The sequence below is a fragment of the Sarcophilus harrisii genome, chromosome 4, assembly GCF_902635505.1.
Source record: "Sarcophilus harrisii chromosome 4, mSarHar1.11, whole genome shotgun sequence".
NCBI lineage: Eukaryota > Metazoa > Chordata > Mammalia > Dasyuromorphia > Dasyuridae > Sarcophilus > Sarcophilus harrisii.
In genome coordinates, this window is record NC_045429.1 from 323,318,447 (window position 1) to 323,325,176 (window position 6,730).

A 6,730-nucleotide genomic window follows, 5' to 3' on the forward strand; every position below is an offset into this window, starting at 1 on the left:
ACTTCTCATAACTTCTTTCTGGACTACATTGCTTTGTTGTTAAGAGATTACTACCTGCATTTAGTAGAACTGGCCCTATGTTAAGAAATTTTGCTTATATTTCGCTTGTACCTCTGCTGCCTTCCCTTCTTTCCAGCAGAGATATGGTAGGGAGGGAGCTTCTCCCCTTTGTCTTCCCCACTGTTTCTAAGAGAATGTTCTGATTCTGTCTGTGAAAATTGGCATAGTTTTATTAGGAAGCCTAACGGATTTATATAGCTGGGAAGAGGTGTCTCCTTAAATTATGTACCAGCTTTAATAGAGCACTTTGTTCCTTGCTTGAGCAAGTAAAAGGTATAGTCCTGTCATTGTGAAACTTAGAATATGGCACAGGAATAAGGATAGGAAACTTACACCAGGATTAAGTGATGATCTGAAGGCAACCTCATCCTCCAGAGGTTAAATCTGGCTTCAGATACTTAATAGTTGTGTCACATTGGACAAGTCACTTAACCCTGTTTGTCCCAGTTTCGTCATCTTTAAAATGAATTAGAGAAAGAAGTGGCAGATCAGTCCGGTATCTGCCAAGAAAACCCTAAATAGGGTCTTAAAGAGTTGGATATGACTGAACAACAAATTATAATGAACAAAGGACAGAAAGAATCCATTGGAATTATAATCTTGCTAGCCAAACAGGAACAGACACCGTCTCTCAGGAAGTGTCTCAATGACTGACTCTTGTAACATTGTATGACTTGCCTTGCCTAAAATCATACAGGTCATAAATGGCAAAGCCAATTTTTCAGGCTCTGACTACATATTCAGCTCACTTTCCACTGCACTGACTTACTCATCATCAAGTGTTTTTATAAGCATTTTAGAATACTTTCCTCACAATTGTTGAATATATCTGTCATCTCTTGAGGTGGTCAGAATACTTTACAATTTAATTCACAGTTAAACATTCTGCCAAAGTTGTAAGGAGCCCTAGTAAAACATCTCATCAATCTCCCTCCCTTTAGATGAATTCAATCTAAATCACTAAAAACAAATAGCTGTTACATCCATTTTAGAGTTCTCTAGAAAGCCTAGAAACATGGCATTGAGAGACCTGTCACAGTTCCCATGGCAAGTCAAAATCAAAACAAGAGAATAAGTACTCATTTAAATGGCCTCTTGCTGATTTTGACTACTTGTCCATACTTGGTTACATCCTTTAAAATTGCTTTTTTTCTTCATATTTTTTTCAAATTACTGCTAACTTTTTTCCCCAGAAAATGACTCTGTATCATTTGATTTTGGTTTCGTGTGTCAAGCTTAAGGAAATAAGATAAAGTATCCAGAATATAAGCTTTGGCACTTAAATGTATTTGTAAATATTAACAATCTTACATTGATGAGCAAGCCTCAAACACAAGACATTTGTCTGTGCCAGACTCCTCATGCATTCACATAAAGCTTCCTTTCTTCATTTGTTCAATTTCTGCCTATTTCTGTTCTATTCCAATTTAGAAGCAATCTCCTTCACCAAGCTTCATCTGTTCCCCCAAGAAGGATTAAACTTCTCAGATTTCACATAGCTCTCTATTTCATATTGACAATACCCTTGGCAGTTGAATACGCCAGAGATCTGTAATTTCATCAGTGTGGGTACTCTCCATTGACACAAATCCCCTATGACCCAGCTGATAGTAGATGGTCTTTAAGAGTTGCTATAACTGAAAAATTTATCACTCTCTAGCCAAGTCCAGTGATGAGCCTTTCTTAAAATAGCTCCATTGATCTTCAGATAACAGACCTCACTGAGCTTATAGTCATTTAAAGTCTTCCTAAGTTGGTAATAACCTACCAGAGCTTTTGTACATTGGGATAGCCTTCAAACATTCAGGCTCACCTCAATGACACGAGGCATATAATATGATAATCTATGTTTTTCTGACTCTTCCACTTTGTCCTCTCCCCCGAAGGATCCTGTAAACTTTATGAGGGCAGTGAGCATGTCTTATCTAAATTTTGTATCTCTGTCAGTGCCAAACAGTGCTCTACACACTCTAGACAATACATTTTTGAGTTAATTGTGTGATTTTAAGATAAAATTGATCAAAATTCTGATTAGGGAGATAATATGGTAAAGTAGAATATTAGAATTGGGTATAAATCATGCTTATTGACCCTTGCTAACTTTGTGACCGTGAACAAGTTAACTTTTTTGGCTCTTGATGCCCTCATCTGTAAAATGGAAATAGAAAAATGGTATTTTCTCACAGGATCAAATGAAAAGTATATAAAGTACCTTGTCAGAAATAAGAAAATTCAAAATAGAAAAAGAAAAAAGGGGGTGGGGAGATTGTCATGCCCATAGCACTGGAGGGAGGATTCAAAATACATAAGAATTTCCCTTTCAAGAAAGTGTATATATAAAAGAACATGTAATAGAAGACACTACATTCAAAACTGTCCATGTTTTCTTTGCTTCCTTGCAAGTTTTCTTTTGTTCTTTGCTATACTTTTTTTACTGTATTCTTTTTTTCCCATTTCCCCCAAGCGAGCTATAGTTAAGCGTGGATATATTTATGTATACATGTTATATATGTATGTATGTATATGCATAAATATATCCACGCTTAACTATAGCCTATATACATACATACACACACACATATATATATAGACACATACATAGACATGTATTTACAACTATTAATATGGCTGACATAATGTAGATTTCTCTCATGATTGAATCTTTAAATTTGACTTTTAGATCAATGATTACTAGTCCTTTTTTTCCCTAATAAATTGTATTCCTGATCATTGTTATTGTGTTTGTGTATATCTCTTCTTTCCTATCCCTGCTAACTATTCTACTTTAGTTGTACTCCTTAATTTGCATTGTTGTTACTTAACCTCCCTCCTTTATCTTCTTCCCCCATCCTTCCGTCTTTATCCCATCCCATTAATCTACACACTTTATCTCACTCCCATTAATTTAAACACCCTTCTTGTATCCAACCTTATCATATTCCCTCCTCACTTATTTATGGAGTGTGGAAGGTGCTATACCCTTCTTGGTATGGGAGTGGGTAGGTGTAGATGTATACATATACATATATGTATATATGTATTGTTCACTATTTAACAAACAATTCCTACTATGAGTGGGTTTTCAGAACTACCAGTCCTCCCCTATTCGATCTAATTCCTCTGTGTCAGTTCTTCCTCTGCACCTCATTGGCATGGTATAATTACTATTTTTTACTTTTTCCTAAATGGTTTTGCTTTTTAGAGTTAGATCATACTCACTCCTACCCCAGTCTTTTCTTTTGGATTATCCAATTACTAGTGTCAATCTTAGACATATGGTTTACATTTTCCCATAATGAAACATAAACATATGTTCTTTTTGAATCTCTTGAAATTAGTCTTTGATGTTGACTCTCACATGTTACATTTTCAGGTTTGTTCAAGACAAAATTCTGAAAATATGTTTCATTGAATATCTTTTTTTCTGTTTAATATTATACCTAATTTTTCTGGATTTAATATTTTTGGCCACAGGCCTAGTTCTTTTGATTGTTGATCTATAATATTCCAGGACCCATTATAGCTGCTGATAAAGCCTGTACAATTCTAATCGTAGTTCCAACATATTTGAATTGTTAGGGTATTTTTGTTTCTTTGTAAAATTTTCTCTTTGATCTAAGGGTTTCAGATTTTAGCAATAATGTGCCTTGTTAATCTTAAAGTGTTAAGTAAAACACTCAACTGTTTTTACTTCTAGACTATTCTTGAATACCCTAGCCAATCCCAGCTTGGCAAAGAACTGCCTTTTTTTTTTCTTTTCTTTTTAAACCATTGGTCCCATAGGTTTAGTGACATTTTTATGTGCTTGAAAAGCTGCTGGGATGTTAAAGGGGACTAGCGTAAACCGGAAACAAAGATATTTTAAACTATCTGGTTGGAAAATTTATGCTGATGACTTAGGAATCTATGTTCTGTGCTTCACTTTTGAGGATGAAAATGGTGGGGGAGCAGTGTGTTTCATCAAAGGTAAGGATTCATTGAATCACAAGGAAAAGAAAATGTTCTTGGGAGATTATGGTAGGATGTAAGGATAGGCAATGTAGAAGTGGAAAGAATATTTAACTAGGAACCTAGAGGCTTGGATTCTTATCACAGTTCTAGCTTCATGTCCTTGGGCAAGCTTTAAATTTCTTCATCTGTTAAATGAGAATGGGCTACATGATATCTAAGCACAAAAATCTATATGATTTCAAAGTTCTTTGAAGTAGTCACTACAAAGTCGTAGTAAACAAGGAATCCGTTTTGGCACTGAGATGCCATACCATCTGTGGCAATATCTTTGAAGTCTCAGCAGGACCTGGATTTCTTGTTTTGTCCCCAGTTTCTTATATATAAAATTGGTTAGTAATTTACCCCCGTGCCCAGTGATTTGGGGCACATATATACTTGCATATTTATGAATTTAAATATAGGGTGTCTCATTTTTATATTTCAAAATTGACAAAATACTACTCTCTTTTGATGTTTACAGTAATTATAAGCTAGTAATTGTTGTTTTACAGATGGTGACAGAGATACTAAGTAATGAGGCAGCTAAGTAGCTCCCTTACTGCCTAGTAAGTACTAGGACAGTAAGACCCGATTAAGATGCTGATTAAGTAAATCATTTAACTTGTTTGCCTCAGTCTCCTTATCTGTAAAATGGGAATAATAATCCTGTCTCCCAAGGTTCTTGCCTGGGAATGCAAATTCAGTTTGCATTCAATGGGAATAGTTGTAAAGCTTTTTGTATATTTTAAAGCACTATATAAATGTTCATTATTATTCCCCATTGTCACATAGTATTTGTTGGCTTCAAACCCAGATGTTCCTCATTATAAGTCCAGGACTCTACTATATATGCAATTTTTTAATATCATTCTAGAAGCCAGCCAAATACATCTTTTATAATGAGCACAGTCTCATACATTTATAGAATATTAACAAAAATATTTAATGTACTTAAAACATTATCTAGCCAAATCCTTTTTTACAGATAAGAAGGAAACTGAGGCCCAGAAAGAGTTTTTGTTGTGTTCTTTTTAACTTGCTCATGGCCCTACTGCCATTATGTAGCAAGGATGGGACTCAAGTGTCCTTAATTCCACTTTTATTACATTTATCAGAAAACCTATCTTCTGCTCTAAGCTCTGCTGCTGTCTTGCTCTATCATTTTAAGCAATTCACAACTCTTGTGCTTTAATTTCTCCATCTTAAAATTTCAGAATCATATCTTAAAATGGAGAATAGTACTAGACAATAGCATCAAAGCTGATAATAAATAATTACTAGGTAGAAATTACAAAGTTTGAAAAGCATGACCCCAAATGCAAGATAATACTATATATAAAAAGGAATGACTTCTTCAGATGAAAGACATACAATGGATTGGAGAAAATAGCTACAAAATACTGGTTTGATGATTTGGTTTCTTGTCCTCATAATTTCATGCTGAAACAACTATATCATCAGACAGTCTCCATTCCCTAAAATAAAAGTTGACTCACATAAATCTTATTCTCAGGATCAGGGGCTAAGAAAATCATATATTAATTGATTTTTAAAGAATTTTCCAGTAAAAGAGGCATTAATTTTAAAAAATATTTAATCTTATGTAGTGCTTTACAACTTATACAAAAGTTTCCTTTTGACATCTATGCATAGTTGGTCATACAAACATTATGTCTCCTTTGCAGTTGAAAAAACGCATATTTGGGGAAATGGTTACTTTTTCCTGGTCATATGGTTAGTGGGAAAGGTAACACCCCTCCCCACACACACACATACCTCACTGCCTTTCTGTCAAATAAATATGAGAGACAGCTATGTGATCTCCAGATTACTCCCTGTAAACGGCAGATTGGAGCCTAATATTGAATTAAGCTTTCTGGGAAGCATTTTCCCAAATATGAGAAATGTTCTTCACAGGCTGTGGTCTAAACAGTTTATTTTTACCATATTGTGAAAGATGGCCAAAACTGAAAGATGATACAAAATGGTGTCTTATCTGAGGGGGGATGGATGTTCATGGTTTGGTGAAAGCGTTAGAGAAAAGCTTACAGGGAAACAGGCTATTCCACTGTTGTGGAACTGACTGACTGTAAAGCGGACTTTTAGGTGAAAAGCTCTAATCTTTGCATTTGAAGCAGACTTCCTTCATTGGTAGAGACAACTGGAAGGATGCAGGTAGCAAGTTTTGAGAGAGGAGAGAGCCTATTTTCTCTTAGGGAGAGGCCTCCTATTCTGTCCTTTAAAAGGGCCAAGGTCTCTCATTTCATCCAGGGTCATTTCCAATCGTCCTAATCTCTATCTGGCCACTTGGATCCAGATGACTCTGGAGAGAAAAGTGAGGCCTTGCACAGCCTCACCTCACTTCAATCTAATTCACTTTTATGACATGGCTTCAGCTATCTGATGTCATGGTAGTCTTCCTGAACTAAGGGCAAACAACTACCCCCAACTCTCCATCCCCAAGACCTGGCAAAGAAGCCAGATTGTCAACAAAGTCGGTGACCAGGGGAAAAAAAAAATCCACTCTAATAACGGGTTGAAAGGTCTATGCAAATGGCCAGGTTTAAAACCTGGGTTATTCATGATACTATTACAATTGTGCCTATGCAGGGCTTTATGGCTTTGATAGCCACAAGTGCCTCTTCATTTGATCTTTACTATTGAAATCTTTACAAACTGT